Source organism: Dromaius novaehollandiae, chromosome 1 (genome assembly GCF_036370855.1).
Source record: "Dromaius novaehollandiae isolate bDroNov1 chromosome 1, bDroNov1.hap1, whole genome shotgun sequence".
Classification (NCBI taxonomy): Eukaryota; Metazoa; Chordata; class Aves; order Casuariiformes; family Dromaiidae; genus Dromaius; species Dromaius novaehollandiae.
This window is the reverse complement of record NC_088098.1, coordinates 123,031,288-123,038,804: the sequence shown is the minus strand read 5'-3', so window position 1 is coordinate 123,038,804 and position 7,517 is coordinate 123,031,288.

The following is a 7,517-nucleotide window of genomic DNA, read 5'->3' as shown; positions in this document are numbered from 1 at the left end:
TTAATTCATCCTGGAGTTGCATTATAAAAAAACCAGAAAGCTGATTTGGGGCGGACTGTTCTCCTTTATTTCTTGTCTTCTTTTAAATATTTAATCTTGCTGTTTATTAGTTTAATTATGGAAAACAACAGTTTTTATGGATAAGACACTGAATGAGGACAAAGGTTTCTTCCATCTTTTACCGTTTTGAGACATGACAAATGCCTTTCCATCTCTGCATCCTTATTTCACTTCCCAAGTTTTGCTATTCTCATTTATTTAGATAGGAGAGATTTCCATTCAAACTTTCCCTTACTGTGAGTTTTTAAACAATAGGGCTTTTATCCTAACTTGGACCTGTAAGTGCTGCTAAATTCAAAATTCATCACTTATATATTGAAAAATGACTGAATACATTCAGTACTGCAGGTGGAGCCTTACACTAATATAGAAAATGCAGATCGCTGCCAGAGAAAGACCATTTGTAAAACAGACAGAACTAGTCAATTGATATAACAAAACACCACAATACTAAGTCTATTGTGATTACATAAGTTAAAATGATTATTACAGATTTAATAAAAAAACTAGAAGCAGCTGCCTTCTTCTGCTTCAGCTGCTGTGAGGCTAATGAGCCCAGACAATACAAAATTTGTTTGATTAAGGGTTAGTTTGTTGTTAGTATTGAATTGTTTCCAGAAATGTTAAAACGCTTACAGGAGTAGTATAAACTATATATGGTGGATGGTACCTGAAGATTCCCACTTAAATGGAGTGGGCCCCAAATGCTGTTTCAGCTGCGTTATGGAAAACTGTTGGTTTTAGCTTGTAATGGCTGAACTGTCAGGAGTGTGGGTAAAGCGATGTTCCTACTGAGCCACGGGAACTCTTGGAGGTGATAGAAAGCCTCTTTTGGACTACCTATGAAGTGGGTAGTGTATTGGCCGAGGTGGCTGACAGCACGTCTCTGCCACACAGCACGGGAGTGTGCAAAGGTTCCCGGGCTGGCAGTCAGCACCGTAGGCATTTTCTTTCCACATAATTAAGGGAGAGAGAGGGTGCCAAATATGAAAGATAAGGGAATACGGCAGAGCTGAAGGCAGCAGGATTTGTAAGTCTCAACAGGAGACAGATTGGGTGGTATTTCCTCTACCGTTGCACTCGTTTCACCTCGGTGGAGACCTCCTGCATAAAGATGTACAGTAGTTCTTCAAAATACCACCATGGGAGACAGCAAGATGGGTTAAGAAACAAACATGCAAAAAGGTTACTAGAAACCAGATGACAAGGCAGTATAAAAACACAGTACGTCTGTGGTTTCCACTCTTCCTATTCCTCTTACCCATCTGTGACATGAAGTAAACTGATTTATAGTTGGATCTATTTGTTATTAAAGAAAATTGACCAATTTCTGGTTTGCAAAAGAGTTACAGTCTCTAGAAATTAGGCCGTTGTAAGGCATCTCACCACTTTTTCCCATTCTGGAGTTCATCTGTCTGTGATAAATGGCAATTGAAGTGAGGTAAAAAATGCTCTATTCTTTCACACCTTGCCTTGATCACAGGGTATGTGAAGAAAGAAGGGCAGATGACAGACATTATGAACTGCAGCAGGTCAGCAAGATCTCTTGATGTGGCAGAAGGGGAAGTTCCAGCTATGGTCTGGAACATGAATAACATGAAATAAAGAGGGAATTTCTGGTATTGTGGATACTACTTCAAATCACTGTTGCATTTATTGTAGGAAAAAACTTCAGAGACCTCATGAGACCTTGAGGTTTGATTGCTCACCATATCTACCGACAACTGATGCGCTATATGACTGCAGCCAAGTTCCTTCCCTTCCAGGTGCTTTTGTTTGCTTTGTCTCTTACCTATGTCTTTCTTTTGGGTAGGGAATATTTTTTTGTCTGCATTTTCACAGAATCTAGAGCAAGGGGACTCCAATCTTGAGTAGAGTCCCTTGCTGGCATTTTAACAATGAATGTATCTGAAGATTCATTTAGAGCAGATAGATAGTCTCAAAGTCTTAGATTTCAAATAAGCAAGAAAGTCAAATGCTGGTTCTGGTTAAAAGCACTTTGACTAAATGCAGGACTCTGAATACACAGACAGCTAGACTGAACCCAGTCAATCACTGGTACTCCCTTAGGTGAGAAATGTAAGCTGCTCCAATAAACTGTGGCAGTATTTCCTTCCACCCAAGAAGCCAGCTCTGCTGCCTACAGCAATTCCGTGTTTGCCTGCACAAAGGACAGCTGATCTAGAAATGCTGCAGAACCTAGAAAAAAGCATGGGAGGTAAGTGGCAGGGAAGCAGTTGCACAAAAGACCAGGGAACTAACATTTCAAGCAAGAATTTAAAAAACCTTAAAAGAGGAACCCAATGGAAAATGTAGCATTCGAAGGTATTAGTCAAAAGACAAGCAGAGAAAAGCTCTTCTTTCATATTAAACAAAAGAATGGTAATTACTTTGAAATAGATACTTAAATAATAATTCAATGCATCTCATATTTCATTATTTTACACAGTTGCCAAAACCACCTATTTTATGACCAGTTCAAAAGTGGTGGGATTTCAATGCCTTGCAGCTATCAGTATATCAACATATTTTACCTTCAGAGTACAGTCATAAGGTTTACTTCATTTGTGCCTCACAACTGGATTCTTTAGCATGTCTAATATATAATGTTACTCATTAAAAATGCTGATTGACCAACAGCCACATATGCTGTAAAGACAAAAAATGAGGTATCATAGAGTAGTTGTCTATTTAGAATTAGCTTTCCTGATCCAGATTCACTTCCCCATTTTCAACCAATTTCCTTGTACAGATCCCGCTAATCACTCATCCCAGCCCCCAGACAAAATTCTATATCCAGTTCACTTAATTCTTTCACATGTTTATTCATTTCCATGCTATTTTTTCACTTGTGACACTTTCTAAAACGATTTTCATTTTTTCAAGTGATATAAATTGTACCATTCATTTTGCTGACCTTTACAAAAGTAAGAGGAACCTCATTTTTATAAGTCTCCAATTAACATTCAAAATGTCTGTACCACAGGTTACTATAGCCATGTAAATGTGGTTGTGAAGATTAAATGGTCTAGTTAATTTGCTGATTCCAGTGGAATCATACAGACCTACTTAAGGTATTCACATTAAAACCAAATGATTCATAGAATGGCAGTGAAAACCAGAGGAATTCTTAATTATTAGCTAAGTACTGCAAAGTGTTAGTGGGAATGTAAAAAGATTATAGGTGGTTTCTGAAGGAATTTCATCTCATCAGATTAGATTTTTTTGCATTAGGCCATTATAACAAACCACATCCAATAGCTATGTTTTATTAGCTACTTCTGGTCTTCAGTCACTGTATGTTTTAGTTCTCAGCATCCTTTTTGTCCCACAGATTCAGACTGACTGGGTTAGAATACTTTGGTCAGACCAGAAATTTACTTTTAGCTACTGTTTTGAAACAGCAGTTGTATTCTTTTATTTGCTGTTTGCTTTATTCTCCTTTCCTGTTTCTTCAGTGAGGTTGAAAAGACTGTGTTTCTTACAAGTGGGTACAAGAGTCTCCATCACATGTAATGGGATCATATCTGGAAACAGACAAACTGGTTCTGTAAATGTGTACGGAGACTTACCGTGTCTCTAAGAACAGAAAATTCTCTTCCGTTTCAGTAGGACTTCTCACAGGCACAGAAATAAAAACACATGTACTTCACTGCAATATTACAGCTTGTTTCTATCCTTATACTTTTTTTGAAAGTGATTGGTCAACAGAGATATGACTTCATACTCTATTGAAGTGGTACGGAGCAATTACACTTAACCACCCTTTACTGACACCACACCAGTTGGTCTTCAGAAGATCAGATAACCTTTTAGGAAAGTATTTTTCTTTCCTGGAATGCTTTAAGCAAAGCTTCTAGGAGACAGAGACAGACTGCAGTCTTATGTGACTGGATACTGGTCAAGTCTTACAGCTGTATCTCACGAACAAACATCCTTGCTAGAGCTTTGGCCAAAGAGGCTCACAAAAGCCTTTGGCATTTTTCAAATTTAACAGCTTAATTTGATAATAGACAGTAATTTATAATAAACATGCCTATAGAAGTTAGAGAACAGGATATTCTTAGAAAGAATCAGGCTGCATCCAGTATTACAATTTCAATAGAAATAAAATGCTATTTAACAAATCTAAAGTAAACCAAATCCCTTTACCACTGAAACCACATACAGTGGCTTCACATACAGTGCATTTCAGCAGAGATCAAATTCAGAACATCTTGGAGAAAAAAGGCTTTTAATAGATGTATAAACAAAACTCTAGCTTTTCCAGCACCATCAGTTCAGTTTTCGTTTGTACTGAAATACATATATATATATATATATGTATATTTACAAAATAATACCACTGTAGAATACAGATATATTAAAAAGAAGGGTGGGAGGAAAGTCTTTGAAATGAAGTTCTCCAACTGAATTTGCTTTTGGCAGGAGATACACAGGAAGCTTAGAAGTATAGTATATACCACACAAGTCACATTTAATGAATTCCCCAAGTCTGGTTTTGCAGGTTTCAGTTCATTCAGACCATCAGCTGAGAGACTCAGTTTGTTTCTTACCACTTGCCCTTGATGGAAAGACATTGAGATAAACCATTTTCCAACAGGAAAATTACCATATTGGGTATATCTCTACAAAGACTAATTATTCTCTACTGGAAGAGAGTGTTACCACATAAGCAACCTCTACTATTCAGACTCATCAGAAAAGCATGCAGAAATCTCAATGAGCACAAGTCAAATTATCCATGTAAAATTACTGTACCAGGGGAGTTTTTCATATACAGTTCTACTTTGCTTGAGATTTGAGAAGTTTCAGGCTTTCTTCTCTAAAACAACTTCTCAACCAGGAAATATGAGGGTCAAGAAAAATTTAGCACTTTTGAATACATATCTGTTACTTGCATTTTGAAATCCACTATAGAGGAATAAAGGCAAAAAAAGTGTTAGTTCCAAGTAAGCAATAAATATTTATCCATCTAGCCAGCTCCATCACTTGTAACTTCCATTCACGGAAGCCTTTTTCCTGAGATGCACCAACTCCTTTCCTCCCCTCCTTTTTAACGTTCTAGGAGAAATTTCAGCTCTATTTTGCCATTGCTAATGTTACTCCTGAGTATTCAAGAGACCAAGTGGTTCATACTCTTGGTTACACTTTTTCTTCTTTCATCCTACCCAGAATAAACAAATCCTTTGTCTGGTCCATAATACCCATTTTGGCTGAGGTCTTTACTTCTAACCTCCCCTTTAAGCACGGGCACACTTTTTGCTTCAGATCTTAAAATCTTTGTTTTAACAAAGAGCTGAGAACAGTAGAGAGGAAAGAATATAAAACACGGTTTGTTCCACAGTGGAAATCCCTAATATTCTCTTCTGAGAGGGTCTCCTGCCTCAGATATTTACCACTTCCAGATGTTTCCGTGAAAGGATTAATCCCCCTCCCAATGAACCTAATTGTTCTATAGTGTCCTGCAGGATGTGGAGAGGGGAAAAAGAGGGTATTTTCCTCTTGACCCTGAGCTAAAAAACAATTTGTACCCTGAATTTTGGAACAGAGAGCCTTTGCAATGTTCCTGCAGTGTAAACAAACAAGCTATTTTCAGTCTTCAGACTGTCTGAATTTATTAAAGATGTCAACATGTTCTTATTCAATAATATAGCAGCAATGAGTTTCTAAAATGCCCACTTGCGTTAGTTCTCTCCTAAATTTTCTTGCATATCAACATGCAGTGGGGAGGTTTTTAAACTTCTGACATCCACAATTTACTTTGGAAAAACAACAAGAGGGCAATAAGAAAAACAAAGTAGTATATGAATAACATAAATTAAACTGGTAGAGCTAGCTGGCAGTGCACAGAGATTCAGCAGGTAAGACTTCAAGTCTTACTTCATTTATTTCAAGAATCCACTGTGAACTTATTGAGTGTAGCATATATCTGCAGTCAGAAGACACTGAAGAATAACTTAATTAGCTATATTACTCAAAGATACAGCTTAGTTCAATAGCACCTTTCTAAAAACACAATAATGAAATTTAAAACACTGAAGGAAGGTGGTATGTGTTTTGGTGCTGTTTTTCATTTTTTTCTGTAATATAGAAAAAAGCACCATATGCTGTGATGCTATTAAAGTATTTAGCACTAGATAACGAACTGAGGTATCTGAGCTATTGTCAGCGTTTTTAAAAACATAGCATTGTTCCTCCACCTGTAAACTGTAAAACTTATTAGCCACATACATACTTTGTATGTGCTTTTCAGCATAAAACTACCCTGTATCACTTAATGCTGGAATCACAGCAAGGCACTGCAGTCACCTGAACTCCAGAGGAGTACCCCTGCTCCCAGAATTACAGCTACCCATTTGCCAAATCTGTTGCAAGGTGAGCAAAATTTTGCAGGTCAAAAGAAGAGGTTGTCACATACAAAGGATGTAAGAGCAGACTGTAACTTCTTCTGTATGCACTTTTCCTTTTAAAATTAAACTCTTTTCTATTTTCGACATAAACAACCTGTAAGAGGCACATATTAGGTTGTAGATTGTGGCTGCTTTTAGTGAATAAACGCTTCTGGGAAAGCAGCTGCCCCAGCAAGCCACTTTTTAGATAGTTTCAATTGTCTCTCTCCTTCACCTGGCATCTGTTATTTCCAGAAATTTATTTCAGTGAATACTGATCAGTATGAGCTATTTACCTTAATTCCTCATGAATTAAGTGCAGTAGTATAATCATTTAAAAACATTAAAACACATTGTGCTTGAGTTATTTTATCTTCCCTTCAATAAAAGGCTAAAAGAAATACAGAAATCAACATGCAAGACTAAACAGTTAGTGATTTGGGGTTCCCAAACAGAAAAAGCTTAAAGAAGTCTGATGTCGTTTGCCTGTAAATCAGGTTCTTAGAAAACACATCCAATTAGAAATACATATGCAGGTAGAAATCCTCCATACTCCCAAATCTATAAATAAATATGCATAGCTGGTCTAAATCCCTTTATCTTGCATCAGTTGAAACGGCAACTAGAAACAATTAAATATTTAAATAATTAATATAATGGCTCAGCATTAATATTATTTTTAGTCTAACATTTAAAAGCAGCAGAATAGCAAACTATCTTTCTATTGCCAACAGAACACCAGGAAACTTCAGAAGCAGTATGAAATGTGAAATTTCACTTTCCTACCTGAGGGCCATTTTTTGATGTTTTTTTGCATGTTCCTACATTAGATGGTACTGCAGGAGCGATAAATATATAAGACACAGTGTCACTACATTGATTAACTACAAGCAATCAGACTCTTTGTCGCCATTCTGCAGCTGGATGCCAAGGTCCAATTTTCATCTCACTTACCCCATGGGAAGTGAGGAGCAATATCACTGAAACCAAAGGAATTGCCTCAGCATAAAATTGATGTGAGAAGAGCATCCCACCCTTGTTACCTACAGCTGCCTCCCCAAGGTC